Source organism: Meles meles, chromosome 1 (assembly GCF_922984935.1).
Source record: "Meles meles chromosome 1, mMelMel3.1 paternal haplotype, whole genome shotgun sequence".
NCBI lineage: Eukaryota > Metazoa > Chordata > Mammalia > Carnivora > Mustelidae > Meles > Meles meles.
The window spans coordinates 139,287,560-139,302,528 of NC_060066.1; the positions used below are offsets into that span (position 1 = coordinate 139,287,560).

Genomic DNA, 14,969 nt, shown 5'->3' on the forward strand with positions numbered 1-14,969 from the left:
AAACAGTAAAAACAGAGACAGAGAAAGAGTGAGTGATCCTTATGCCGGATCTCTAAGGAAACCACTGCTCTTGGGGCTGTCTCTCTGTTGTTCACAGGAACCCTATTCCCAGGGTCACACGAGTGGCCTGGAGAGTGGGTGCAGGGCTTTTGCCTCACTGCACTTCCTAGATGCCAAGAGGAAATATCACAGCGGGCAGAGGGTGGGAGAGGTAATAACTGTCATAAGATTTTCTTCCTCGCCACACAATGCTAGAGCTTATCTCCCCTCTTTTTGAAGAAGTGCGTTTATGACTGATCGCTCAACACCTTGTTGGTTCTGATTGCAGAAAACACACCTTATAAATATATGATAACCATCCTGTAATAGAGAGTGTGACAATTTACTTCACAGTGCGTTTCGGGCTGCTAATTGATCGTTTCAGTCCAGGGACGATTTGGAATAAATTATAGCCATCAAAAGGATATCACAGCTCATTTTGGTGGAAGGTTTTCCATGTCGCTTCGCGTACGTCTCCGGGAGAGCGCAGATTGCACCCGAGGGCGGAGAGGAGGGGTGGGAGCGGGCGGAGGAGGAGGAGGCCGGCGGGGCGGGGCCGGCGGGATGGGGCGGGGCCGGCGGGATGGGGCGGGGCCGGCGGGATGGGGCGGGGCTGGCTGTGGTGCGCGCGTGCGCGTGCGCGCGCGATCCCGGCAGCTGCAGGTCCGAGGCCGGACGGTAGAGGCCTCCCTTCTGAGGCGGCGGCGCGGCCGCCTGCAGCTGGAGTTCCGCTCTCCAACCCGTACGTCCTTCCCAAGGAGGTCCCTGTGCGGCCCGAACCCGGTGTAAGTATTCCCCACCCGCTCTCCTCCCCCCGCAGGCAGCAGCGCCTGTTCTTTTGAGGTGAGAGTGTCCCCCGGGCCAAGGGCCCTGCTTGGGGCCGGGGGGCTCACATGCGCAGGGCTTCCCCTTCTCCTCCGGCTTGTCGCTTCCCCTCAGCCGGGCTTCCCCGGGCGGGGGTAGGGGGAGACATGATAGTGCGGGACGCTGCTCTCTGGGCACCGGGAGCTGGATTAGCGAGGCTTGGAGTCGCCGCGGCCCCGTTGGGGGCTTTGTGTGCAGTTGGGGTCCGCGGCTCGGGTAGCTCTGCTTCTCACGCCGCAGTACGGGAGGAGGGCTTGTGACAGATCCAAGCTTGGCGTGGGGGGTGGGTGAGCCTTGCCCACCGCAAACCGCAGGGAAGGGCAAGGAGAGCGCGGGTCCGTCCTGTTGGTGACCCGAAGCCGTGCCGGGGTCTCCCACTCTCCACGTCGGGAGGCCGGCGGGTCGCGCCCCGGGGAACGCGGCGAGAGCGGCGGCCCAAAAGCCTAGGTGACCGGATCCTCCCCGCCCCTCAGCCGGGTCTAGAGCGTGTCGCTCCCCCAGACCCTCATCTTGTTTTCATTTCCCAGCAAAGTGTGTGCCGTTGTGTGGCGGTCGTGAAAAAGGGAGACCCAAAGTCCCAGCCCTGGATAGGTTTCGAATTTGGGGGGTGTGGGGGATTCCTACTCCTGTCGCAGGCACCTGCGTTTCTGGTCTCCCCTCCTCGCCCACCAGACGCCCCTGGCAACTTTCATGCTCCTCCGAAGTTAAAACGTAAGGGTCGAGGCCCTTCAGCTCACACATAACACACCCCTCTATCCCAAGTGCTCAGAGTCGGGGCTTCGCGCGGCGTTTTTAGTTGTTTAGTCCTCTGTCACGCTAATACATTATGTCAATCTAGGGCACGGATGTTTCCATGCAGGCGATTTTGACAGCAACCATCATACCAAGCTATTATGAAGTGTGATGTCAGTGCGTTCTGGAGAACGGATAATATATAAGCCAGTTTTTGACACGCTCTCTTACCAGGAAACCTCTCAGACCATCAGTAAGAGGCATTTTAATTCACACACCAAAAATATTTTGTGTTTGGTTGACATCTTTCAAAATGCTGAAAGAGGTAGTAGTATTTATCATTTTGTAGGTATTTATCAATATACTCACAGAAGTCCCCCCAGGAAGGAGGAGGGTCTTGTCTTATTCCTATTCTATCATATAAACCAAGGAACAAAGATGTTTTGGCCTACCAAATAGTCAGTGAGAAGGCTCTATTTAGGAAACTAAACATCTTCTAAAACTGGAATGATTGGAAAAGTGAGGAAACTAGTTGTGTTTATACCTTTGTTGTGAAAGAAAATCATCTTCTAGCTTAAATGAGAGACTGTATGTTTTTAGCATAAGTGCTGGGTGTGTGAATTGATCAGTTTATTTCAGGTATGGAAGTCAGGTAAACATTCCAGTCTTGGTGACTACTTGGGTATTACTCTTGGGTATTAAAGACTCTGATTATATAAGGAGTCACTTAAAATAAGTGATTAGGTTCAAAAGTATTGTTAGGGTCCAGAATACAGCATGAATTCTGAAATCTGAAAGTGATCCAAATCTAACCAAATGCTTTAGGCTTGACATTATATAATGTAAACTGTATTTACAGTTTACTTTATATTATTTACTTTACATTTTTTATATAATGTAAACTGTATTTAATGTAAACTGTATAGACCAAATCCTGTAGGAGTCACTTCTACAGTGGACTCCACATGTGTTGATCCAAGATATGATTTTCTTTTCCTTCATTCATTAATTCAATAAGTATTTATTCATTGTTTGTTATAGGTCCTCCATTTCCCTTAGCCATTAAACAGGATGCCCATAGGCAACTAATAATTGTTGAAGTGTAACTAGACTATGTGAATCTTCTCTTGGCTCCAAGAAATTCAAGGAGTATTTGAAAGAGTTAAAAAGTATGGTCTTTCATGTATACAAAAGAAAAATAGGATTGATTACTCTCAAGTAGTAAATCAAGGAAGGAAAAATTAGAAGTTAAGCGTTTTCTCCAGCTTGTACCCTATTCCCACATAGTGCCATGTGCTTTGTTTTGTTTTTTCTCCTTAAGACTTTAAAAACAAAGTTTAAAGGATTTGCATCATTGAATGGGCTTATGATACTCTTTTTAATTATTTTAGAATGTATAGTCTTCCCTAAAAGATCTGGCTCCTTACACGGTGTGCTGGACTGACTGGTTTTATGTGAATGAAGGCCTTATATTTTTAGTAAAAATCAAAACCACAGGGGCAACTGGATGGCTCATTGGGTTAAGCCTCTGCCTTGGGCTCAGGTCATGATCTCAGGGTCCTGAGATCAAGCCCCAAATCAGGCTCTCTGCTCAGCAGGGAGCCTGCTTCCCCCTCTCTCTCTGCCTGCCTCTCTGTCTACTTGTGATCTCTGTCTGTCAAATAAATAAATAAAATCTTAAAAAAAAAAAAGAATAATTTTATCTTTAACTCTAAAAAATGTGCTGTAGGGCTGAAACTATGTAACCAAGATATGAATATAAATTGATATAGTCAAACATACCAGGACTTAAATATATATTTTAGTATTTTTTATCTAGCTAGTCGTCTTGGAAGTCTGTCATTTATTCTAATGATGTGTTCATTGCTGCCATTAATCAAATCTGTCTTGGAGCTCTTCATTAGTCACTTTTTTCAAAACTCACAGCACATCTTGTTAAAAAGCCTAGGAAGTGGTAAGTCATCTTCCTTTAAAGACCTTCAGTACCCAAGGTGTCTGGGTGGCTCAGTTGGTTAAGGATCTGCCTTCTGCTTGGGTCATGATCCCAGGGTCCTGGGACTGAGTCCTGCATCGGGGGTCCTTGCTTAGTGGGGAGCCTGCTTCTCCCTCTCCTTCTGCATCTCCCCCTGCTTGTGCTTGGACACATGCTCTTTCTCTCTGTCAAATAAATAGATAAATAATAATAAAAAATATAATATATATATATATAATATATAATAAATAAATAAATAATAAATAAATAAATAATCTTAAAAAAAAAAAAAGAACTTCAGTGCCCTGAAAAGTAAGGGGGGGTGATCAAGTCAGGCTAATATAATTTGGGGTCAAAACAATCAGAAAGACAATTAGATGACTTTCTTTAGCAGCTTTAAACTAGTTCTAAAGACATTATGTAAACATAGTTTGAATAATGTCAGCACCATTAGAGTAGAAGTAGCTGCTAAGAAAAATGCTCATTTGGAGCTATACATTCTCTTTGATTGTCAACAAATTTTTAATATAACAGTTACTTACAGTGTATACAACCATATTGAGAAAGTTGTGTTGAGAATTTGGTTGATCTGGATTTTATGAGAGTTCAGTTTTGCTGCTATGATTACAAAAGCTGTTAAGTTCTAGAATGTGGAAATGGCTAGGAAAAATTCAAGATGTCAGGCTAAAATCAGGATTGCCCTGTATAATTCTACAGAATTGGTGCTCCATATTCCTTGAAACATAAAGGAATCTTACTCAGTTAAAAATCCAAATTTCACCTGTATTCTATTTTGTGAGCAAGGCATTTACCATTAACAAAAAAATTCAGTGATCCTTAGACTATAGGTTAAATTAAATGTAACTTTTGGGTTGAAACACTTGTCATTTTTAGTAGTTGGTTGTGAACATAGACCCCAAAGTAGATGTGTCCTAGAACCACTGTATACTGCTGTAAGTTAACAATATACTATCAAAATACAGAATCATGAAACTCCTTACCCAGTGCATTTAAACATGATGTTCAAGACCAGAATATGGGAAAGGGAATAAAAAGATAAGGAAAAGCGAGAGAGGGTAAGAGCTAGGTCATGGGGCTTTTGAATTATAAATAGTTGAATTCATTTGAGGGAAGAGTTTATAAGTGCTTTCCAAAAACCACCAGCAAACAATTTAAAATCTGAGGGACTAGTTCAGATTCAACTCCAGCTGAGACTATATGGAAAACCAAGAAAAGCAGAAAGAATGTAATTAGCTGAGTAGAAATTTTTATACGAGTTCAGTTCTAATACCTCAGTATTATATAAAAGGTCCACAGGATCATTAGTGATTAGCAGGCATCCAGACCATAATGATGAGAGATCAAGGCCAGGGGACAAAGATGAAAGAGCCTTCCTGCTTAAACTGAATGTTACAAATGCTGGTGCACTTACATAGGGAAGGTCAGCCAGCAGATAAAAAAAAGAAAAAAAGAAAAAAAAAAAATAGAGCAACAGTCCCAAAGCAAATGTGTTCCTCTCTTTCACCCCAGAGTTAGATTGGATATGGAGATTAACCAAGCTTGAGCTGACACAAAAAGAATGTCCTTATTTCAGCCACTTATAAGGCCTGGAAATTTGAGTTCTGTCTGCTTTAATGAGCTTGGATATTGCCCAGAAATTGGGGAAGGGGACCTGCTGGGTCCTGGATACCAGGGTTACATTCCAAACTAAAAGGTCAGTGAACAAGGTGGACAGATCCAATTCCAGATATTTTCTGGGTACACTCTGGATTGTTTGTCCATTAGGTAGACAAAACAGCCCCTGATCTTATAAGCACAAGGACTATACCCTCAATATATATGACAGTTGTGGAAAAACAGGTGACACGATGTTAACCTTTTTTTTTTTTTTTAAATGGATAGCATTGCTATCATGTTTGCTCATCTTCTATAGATTAAGAACCATCCAAATATTTCTTACGTTGTCTACTAAATTTTTGCCTATAGTGTTTATAGCTTCAAGACTGGAGTAGGGGACTTTTAGTATGGCCCCAGGTAGTTGTAATAGAATTATGTGTGGTTGGTGCAGTTTGAAGTCCATCTCTTTCATAGAGATGGACTCTTTGTTTTAGATTTACAAAGTTTACATGTGGATCAAGAATATAGAAAATGTGGGAAATTGCCCTGAGTACTGGGAAGTATCATGTGGTAGAATCCTAGGCCAGAAGTGGGGACCAGGTTTACCATGTACCAATTGTGTTACTTGAAGAAAATTTTAGTTTCCTTATAAACAAAATGTGTATCCTAGTAATACCCACTGGGTGTACCTCAAAAGGTAGTTTTGAGCCTCATCTGAGATGGAGTAAATGGAAGGACTTGATTTATTAAGTACTGTGCAAGTGCAGGATTTTGTGTGCCACTACACAGGTTTTGCAGGTAAATGTAAGGGTCATAGACCTTGAGCCGTAAAGATAGTTAAACCAAAATATAAATGAAGATGGAAACCTGGCCTTTGGGAATGTGGGAAAGTACAGTACTTTTAGCATGGGTACTAGAGATGAGTGAATAATGCAGTCATTATTCCTCCTTACTCAGATTCATCAGAAGTAGTGTTCTGTTACCAGAGTATTCTCTTCTGCAAGAGATTTATTTATTTATTTATTTATTTATTTAAGAGAGACTCCACACATAGGGGGAAGAGGGGAGAGGGAGAGAGAATCTTAAGCAGACATTATATCTAGCTTGGAACCCAGCGTGGGGCCTGATCTCATGACCCTGAGATAGTGACCTGAGCCAAAATCAAGAGTCTGATGCTTAACCAACTGAACCATACAGGTACCCTGCAAGAGGTTTTTTTTTTTTTTTTTCTTTTAAAGATTTCAATGATATATTTGTCAGAGAGAGAGAGAGAGAGCACAAGCAGGGGGAATGGCAGGCAGAGAGAAGCAGGCTCCCCACTGAGCAGGCAGCTCAATCCCAGGACCCTGGGATCATGACCTGAGCCAAAGGAAGATGTTTAACTGACAGAGCCACCCAGGGGTCCCCCTGCAAGATACATTTTTTTTTTTAATTCCTTCTTGGGGCACCTGGGTGGCTCAGTGGGTTAAACTCTGCCTTTGGCTCAGGTCATAATCCCAGAGTCCTGGGATCAAGCCCCACATCAGACTTTCTACTCAACAGGGAGCCTGCTTCCCCCTCTCTCTCTGCCTGCCTCTCTTCCTACTTGTGATCTCTGTCTAATAAATAAATAAATGAATAATCTTTAAAAAAAATAAAAATAAAAAGTAGCTTCCTAAAGGGATGCCTGGGTAACTCAGTTGGTGAAGCATCTGACTCTTGGCCTTGTCTCAGGTTATGATCTCAGGGTCATGAGATTGAGTCCAGTGTTGAGCCCCTCATCGAGCCCTGCACTGGGCTCTGTGCTCAGCAGGAGTCTGCTTGAGTTCTCTCTCTTCCCCTCCCTCTCTCTGCCCCTCCCCCCACTCATATGTGTGCACTGTCTCTCTCTAGAATAAATAAATCTTTAAAAAAAAATAAAAATGCTTCCTAAGGACCTGGTGAGTATAAAAAAACCTGCCAGCTTGCTTAATACTATCAAGTCCAGATATTCAACATTGGCACTGAAGGCAAGCTCTGCAGATGGGGAAAAGTAGCCAGCCTTCCATGCCTTGATTCTTGTGCTCTCAGAAGTTCTTCTCAGAGATTTCATTAATTCCCATTGCTACCTTCATGTCTTAGGGGAGAACAGAAGCTGGCTGGAGTTCCATATATTGGCTTAATTGGTCAGCGGTGGACATTTTTCAGCAATTGTTATTCTTTCCACAGCAGCAATCCATTTTTGCTGCAGAGATAGCAAAACTTCCTCCCCAATCCCTTGCAGGCCATTTAAAAAAATTAGCACTCATACCTTTTAGTTGTTCCTACTTTCCTCTTTGTATTTCAAAGTTACCAAGACTGCTGGGGAAAGAACAGTTTGCCTATCTCACAGAAACACCAGTACAGATACAGGCAGCATCACTGGCTCCCACCGACATGGGGCATGGCTTCAAGAGGGGGTGGGAGAATGGAAAGGGTGATCTGGGACGTTATGGGGTGGTAAACACTCATCTTTTTTTCTGTTGAGTTTCAGAATCTACCCTACTAAAGAGTAAAAATGGTGCCCCTTGTCTGAAGTGATTGGTTAAAGGGATGTTTTCTGGAGGTTTGTTGAATATCTCCCACACAGTGATGCTTCATAAATTCACATTCTGTGAGGCACAGTATATTTGAGTCAGTATAGTATATTGGGGCGTTTGATTCAGACAGTCTGTGTTTCAGTATCACATCTACTACTTACTTGCTAAGTGGCTTGGGCAAGTGTCTTAATCTCTCTGAGCCTTGGTTTCTTTATCTGCAAAATGACAATAGATTCTACTTTTTAGGATTGTTGTACCTGGCATGTGTGCTCAGGAAACGGAGCTATCTTATTAGGCTCTGGAGAGTGAGGAAAGAGTATAAAGAAATTTCCATTTTCAAGGAGCTTACACTGTGGTTGGAAGGGACTGAGTAAAATAAAACTGACAAGACCATACAGGGCAGAGAATAGGCGTGACATGTAAGTGCTGCAGATAATGAAGAGTTCAGCAGTCCGTCAAGGAATAGGATGATGATGAAAGATTTCAAGATAGAGGTGGGAATTTCTCTCTGGGATTTACAGTCTGGATGGGCTTCAGATATATATGGCGCAGCTGAGGCATCCTAGATGGCAGGAAGAAGCAGTGATCAGAACACACACTACAGTGGGGTGGGAGTATGCCAGAGTGGAAAGTAAGCCAGCTTTTGTGCCAGATAGAAAAGCACAGAATCCTATCTCTGCTGTGAGATTTTGGTTGGACAAGTATCTTAACTTCTTTAGTCTCGGTTTTAACAACCTTAAAATGGGTATAATCATATCTCATTTAGTTGAAGAGATTAAATAAGATGATGTTTGTAATGCCTACCATGGTCCCTGGCACCTCAGAAGTGTTCAATAAAATGAAGATAGTCCGTATGGTATTTTCAGAGGACAACTGGGGGGCTGTCTGTCTAAAGAGCTGTCTTGCCTTGTGCAGGCTAGTAGTGGGAAACAAACAAGAAATGTCCAGTTACGGAGAGTGGAGAAGAGGTTAAAAAGGCCAATTTAAGGAGCTGGGGTTGTTGCAGGCTATGAGAGCTATCAAGGGCTTTCCAGTGAAATAGGAGTTATGCTAGTTAATATTAAGGCATTCTGAAAGCTATTTTGCAGGAAGGATGAAACTCATTTTGTGCATGTAAGGTGAGAGGGATATAGATTAGGGATAGTGAAAGGGTGATCAGATGTGGTCGATGTGGTCTCTTTAAAGTTTCTTTCAGTGGCGACTGGGTGGCTCAGATGGTTAAGCATTTGCCTTTGGCTCAGGTCATGATCCCAGGGTCCTGGAATCGAGGTCTGCATCAGGCTTCCTGCTTGGCAGGGGGACTGCTTCTCCCTCTCCTTGTGCTCTTTCTCTCTTTCTCTCAAATAAATAAAAAAAAAAAAAAACTTAAAAAAAAGTTTCTTTCATAGAAGGAGCTGAGGACTAAACAGTGTGGAGGTAGAGAGCGTTTTGTTTTGTGTGTAGACTCCTAATATTTAATGTCAGTTGCCCATAATAAAATTAGTATAGACCCATAACTTTGGAAAATAGAACTCACTCAATATTCAGGGACTGTGAAAGCTGAGAAGTAACTTTAATGTTAAATAACCCCTCGAACTTGATTCAGCTCAAATAATAGCCTTTTAAAAAATCTCCTTTCCCCTTTCTGTTAATGAAGATGAGTGTGAGCTTTTCACTGGTTTCCAGGAAAGCATAAGTACATATCATTTGTAGCCATATGAAGTTTGAGGGTAGGATTGTAGTGGCATTGGGTTAAATGGGGAGGATGGTGCTAGCAAAATGGTAATTTTGATGACTTTATTTGGTGACGTTGTGATTCGTATGAGAAAATTCTGTCCTTTCCCTGGGATTTAGAAGTAATTTAATTAAAGACACAAACCTAGGAAATAGTTTTGGATATTAAGGGTTTTATTTATATTGTCTCTCATTTTCGCCTCACTTCTTTTTTTCTGCCTTTAATAGTTTTATAGTGGGAGAAGGCATGGTAGACAATTGTATTTCTAAACGTAGTCACACTGATTATATGGACACCATTTTTTTATAACATGAGGAAATCGCAACCGCTTACTACTGTTCAATGGCCTTAAACATGTTAAGCAGGAAAGGATAACTGACCTACCATTGATTCCATGAATTCTGCTGTTCTCTCATTCAGGGCAAGGGCAACATCGTGCTAATAGCTCTGGGGTGTCTGGGGTTTCATAGTAGTTAACTATGGAAGGATGCACAGGCCAAGAGAATTGTGCACAGTGGTTGACAAACACAGGAAGGGGATGAATGACAAAGGAAAACACAAGCCCTGTGAGGTTAGAGGCAAAACAAACTGGCTTAGTCCTGTTGCTTCTGAGCAGGGGCAAGGAATGTATTTCATTTCTCACCTCTTGAGTTTATTTAAATTATCTCTTGGTGTGGAAGTGGAAAGAAAGCATGATGTTATAAGGCTCATTAGTATTATGATGCAAACATGCAGATTATATCCAGCTCCTGACACTCCTTTTCATTCCAGCTTAGAAACTGAAGACTACAAAAGAAACCTGTTTAAGGGAAGGAAGGAGAGAAAGCAAAAGACATTTCCCTACTTTTAATTGAGAGGTGTTTTGGGAATACATATTATTTTTGGATTTTTGGTATCCATGCCACCCTAACAGATCATCCAAAGTAGCTCCTGGCTGAAAACTGCCAGGGGTTTTGAATCACAGGTGGATGGCATTGGACAGGGGTATTCAGGGTGCTGCTGTCATTAATTTTGCTAAAAGAGCCTCATCAGACCTTGGTGGGTGGCACTGAGACCTGGAGAGGGCCTCCAAGCAGATTTCAGCCTTGCCCCCTCCTCCAACCTGTCTGTCTTCTGCTCCTGCAGTGGGACTTCTCTCTCTCTTCCCCTTTTTTTCAATTAAATGAACTAATTACCAGGCATTTAACTTTTTGCCAGACTCTTTCATTATGCCCAGAGTTTTTGCTGAGCGGCAAAGGGAAGTAATAACATTCGCAGTGAGGGGCAAATCCTGTTAATGAACAAATTAAAGTTCAAACAGTGATTCAAGTTCACAACCTCTCCATGGCTCTTCTCTTTAATAAGAGTTATACATGTTACTTTCCTGCTCTTTTCTCCCTTTTATTACTTTTTAAGCTTTTCATCAACACTGCCGGGGCATATTTGAAGCTCCCAGCCTTTCAGCCCTGACAAGGACTGGAGCAGTTATAATCCCATCTTAATTTGGCAACTTTTGTAAAACACATAAAGGGCCCAGGGCCACCTTTGGTCACCAGGACCGGGTGACCATATAGCTTCCACCTCCTGCCAGGGCTCTGTGGGTTGCTCCTCTCCCTACACACTGGTCCTCTCCCTGTGCATTCCTCCAGCAGTTAGGAATTTATCACTCACCTTCCCTTCCCTTTGCACCACTTTGCTGAGCCATTGAGTGGCAACTCTCTGAACCCTTGCCTCTCTGTATTCCTTCTCCTGTCACACTTTCCACCTGCCTGGTTGCAGCACTAGGGAGAAGAGGACTACGTGACAAGAGGGAGGAGTCTCTGGACTAAAAGCTGGGAACATTTATGGGAAAGGCATTTGAGGTAGGAAGGATGCCTGACCACCATTATTACCAAATGCTGCTAGCTTCACTTAGGAGACCATGCCTGCAAAGGCACTGAAAGGCCCAAGCCTCACTGGCCCAAACCACAGCAAGGCAGAGGCCTGGTGTGAAGGAGCCCAGGAAGCATCGGGTGACCGCCTACTTCTTTTTCTCCATTTTTTCCCCCCTCCCCATACTGTGGATTGCATGGGGGTCTTTTCCACCTCTGTGCCTGGCTTCTCACCACCATCCCTGAGCGTGGTGACTTGATATAATCACCATGACAACTGCAATCTACGAGCATACACATAATAGAGATGAAATAGACAAAAGATTAGCATGCCATGAAAAGTACAATAAGTTTCTTATTTAGCATTTAGATAACTGTCTTTCCTTCGGAGCAAGCTTCAAAGTTGAAGCCAGTTTAGACCAAGAGGATTAATTCTTTCTCCCGCATGCTTCATTGAATCTCTCATTACCAAACTTTGTCTGTATTGATGTAAGATTTGATTGAAGATTAGAGCATTTAGCAAATCTTGCTTTTCTGCATGTATCAGGTCCTTTCAAGCACGGATCGCGGTGCCCAGTGGTCAATACCCTTACTTTTATCCAGTGTCTGCTTCATTTAAACTTAATCAACTCCATCAGCGAACTGGAACAGGGAAACGTCCCTGCGGTAAGAATGTTGTGCTTTTGTGGGATAATTCTTTGCTCTTTCCCGATCCGTTGCCGTTAAACCTAAAATTGCACTATGATGAACTTTTTTTTTTTTAATCAATATGATAATGACAATTGGGCCTGAACACTCTTGTAGGACTTAGACTAGAGCTGAATCTGGCTTCCATCACCAAAATAACTTCTGGTCCTATGACAGTCCACCTCCTTTTGTGTGGCTTTAATACCTTTCCTTCCCTGACATTGAATATTGCTCAAGCTGGAAAATGATGCATCTTTGTAGGGAAGGCTCATATGTCACAGCCAGAAAGTGAAGCAGACCGATTGGTTGTGTGAATTATCTGACTTGCTGCAGTGAATTATTTGCACTGTTTCCCTACCTAGTCAACAAGTTCCTGAGGTATAGTAGAGATCAATCAAAACTGACAGCCTGCATGTGAAGGCTTTACTGTGTAAATCTGGCGCACTCATCCTGGCCATGCCGGCCCTGGCATCTGTATATCATTTTTATACTGCTACCAGTAGAGCAATTTCAAAAGTATTTGCAAGGAAAATGCGTGTCCCCATCTGTTCCTAGAAGCATAAATGTGCCACCTTCAGAGGGTTTTCACTGGTAATCATATCTTTAATGATCAACAGACTAGTGATATATATTTTTCCATAAAATGGGCTTTTCTTCACTTTATTGTGATTGGCCAGAATAAATAGCTTTTCCATATGTTAGGGAGATAAAATATAAGATTAGCAGAGGTCGTTTGTTAGATAGTAAACAAAAGAAACAATTCATTCCAAATAATCTTGAAAAGAAGCAATGACAAAATTAAGTTGCAATAACAGAGCATCTGAGACCCCACATCAGAAAACAGACCTAGTTCCTCCTTGGAAAAGGAGCCGTTTAAGAGCAGAAACTTAGTCTTCTAGAGGACTCTGGTGGCTTATTTTTATGAGACAGGGGAGGGAAGGAACAGGGTGAGGAGAGGCTGAATAATACTTATTTGTTCTACTTCTAAGGTCATATTTTCTATCCCTTTATTTTTTGAACTTATTTCTCAAATTCCCTTCCCTTTATTTTACCTGCTCTTTTCCCGTCTTCACTGCAGCACCCTTGGTAAGTTGGTGCGTGGTGTGTACAGCAAGTAGGAAATGCCAACCCTGCTGAATTTCTCTTCAGGCCTACAAGGAGATGGGGATTGTTATGTGCTTAAAAAATCAAAAGGCTGGTTTCCTCCATAGGAGATTTCTCTTCTCCCATAGTAAAGGTTGACTTTGGAGAGCCAGACACATACCTGCCTTTAAGTGAAATTCCATAGCCATTCAGAAGGTACCTGAAGGTAGCCAAGACCCACCAGAGAATCCCACCTGTATAGGTTACAGTCCAAAAAACAACCAGGCCCTGATCTGCCTCCCCCCCCACACCCATGCAAGTATTCTCCACTCTCAGCACCCAGGAGATCCTCACTTTTCAAATGCAGACACTTTTAGTTTTATAGATACTGTTAGGTCCTGGGGAAATTTAGAAACTTCTTCCCCAGGATCTCTGTGTAGAGGTTTCTACTGCCTGCCCAGAAATCTCCAATTCTATTTTATTTCCAGGGTTGGGAAAGAATTTCCTGTTCCACAAAGGACTGACATTGTATGATGCCTGAATCTATCTAAACAATGTCTTCAGCCTTTAGGCTCTCCAGGAAACAGCTATAGAGTGGTTTAGACGTTTTCTATAACTCAAGAATTGAGAATAAGAAGTTGGGGTGGCAGTTTCTCTCTAAACATTGAAAATAAGACCAGTTAGTAGGTTAACTGTTAAGCTGATTCAATATTATTATTACTCCCCCCCACCCTGGGACAATGATGGGACAATGTTACCCACTCCACCCCCATAGTCCATAGAATTTTTTTTGCTCTTTCTAAATGCCTACTGTTCTCACTGCAGCAGGAATATATGGGTATTAGTTTGAAAATTGGAAATGTGGTCTTCATGCTGGTCCCAAGCAGAAAGTCTACTAGCATCTTAAATTGTGTTAACTTCATGGCCCTAATGAAGCTTGGGAACACTGACAAAACAGTAGAAAAATAGCTCACCCAAGTCTCTGGCCAGAAGAAGATCAGAAAGCCATTATCAAAAGATTTTCTTTTAAAATTTACCTTTAATCTTAGAAACATAAGCTTATGGGCTTAGGTTGCACATACCCAGGAATAGACTGTATAGGATTTACAGGTAGATCACATTTTGCCTGATCTGAAATCCATTTGCTATAATACTGCAATTAAGACTAAAAGAAAGGGAAGTCACACTCATGGTTGCCACATACCGTATTGTGGTTACACTGCACAGATCTGCAGTCTCCAGTGAATTTGCTTGCTGCAAAGAAATTCTGCCATGTGTTGTGTATGAAACAATTTACACTTAACTCAAAAAATTGAATTTCCTGATTTTTGTGTATTTAGTTTGAGACCCATTTTGTATTGACTTTTTCTATGTTGTTTTCATAAAATGAAGTTAAAAAAAAAAGAATCAACTGATTTTGTGTGGGAGAAATAAATGTGTGATGTTTGCTCCTTGCCCAGTCCAAGAAGATGAGGCTGTTATTACTACAGGTGGGACGTTTCCCCAGTCTTTCCTCCTGTGCCCAGGGGGTCCTGTCTAAGCCACAGACCTCTGTCAGGAATGTTGCTGTCCACACCAGAGTAGGAGATGCTGCAGATCTTAACTTTGGGTCTCATGTTTGTTGGCTGGGGTTCTGAGCCATAGAACTGCAAAGCATCCAAGTTTTTCCTAAACCCCAGAATGGAGCCATTTGCAACACATAGTCCTTTGCTGCTTCAGAACCACAGACCCTCTACACATGCCTATCCATAGCAGAGATGGAAGTCTTGGCAACTATTGGACAAGTATTGCAGATTTTAAAAACATATACTGTATTCAGGGTAAAAATTACCTACAGCAACAGTGCTGTCTCTTTCCCTGTACAGCTTCACTGC

General features: G+C 42.5%; 1 long non-coding RNA gene across 1 annotated transcript in view; it reads left to right on the forward strand.

Moving 5' to 3' along the window:
• Nucleotides 1–675: 675 nt before the first annotated feature.
• LOC123934794 overlaps nucleotides 676–14,969 on the forward strand; it is a 20,214-nt gene continuing 5,920 nt past the window's right edge. Inside the window, exon 1 of the long non-coding RNA XR_006816829.1 lies at nucleotides 676–824. This is a non-coding gene — a long non-coding RNA (uncharacterized LOC123934794). The remainder of the gene's footprint in view (nucleotides 825–14,969) is intronic.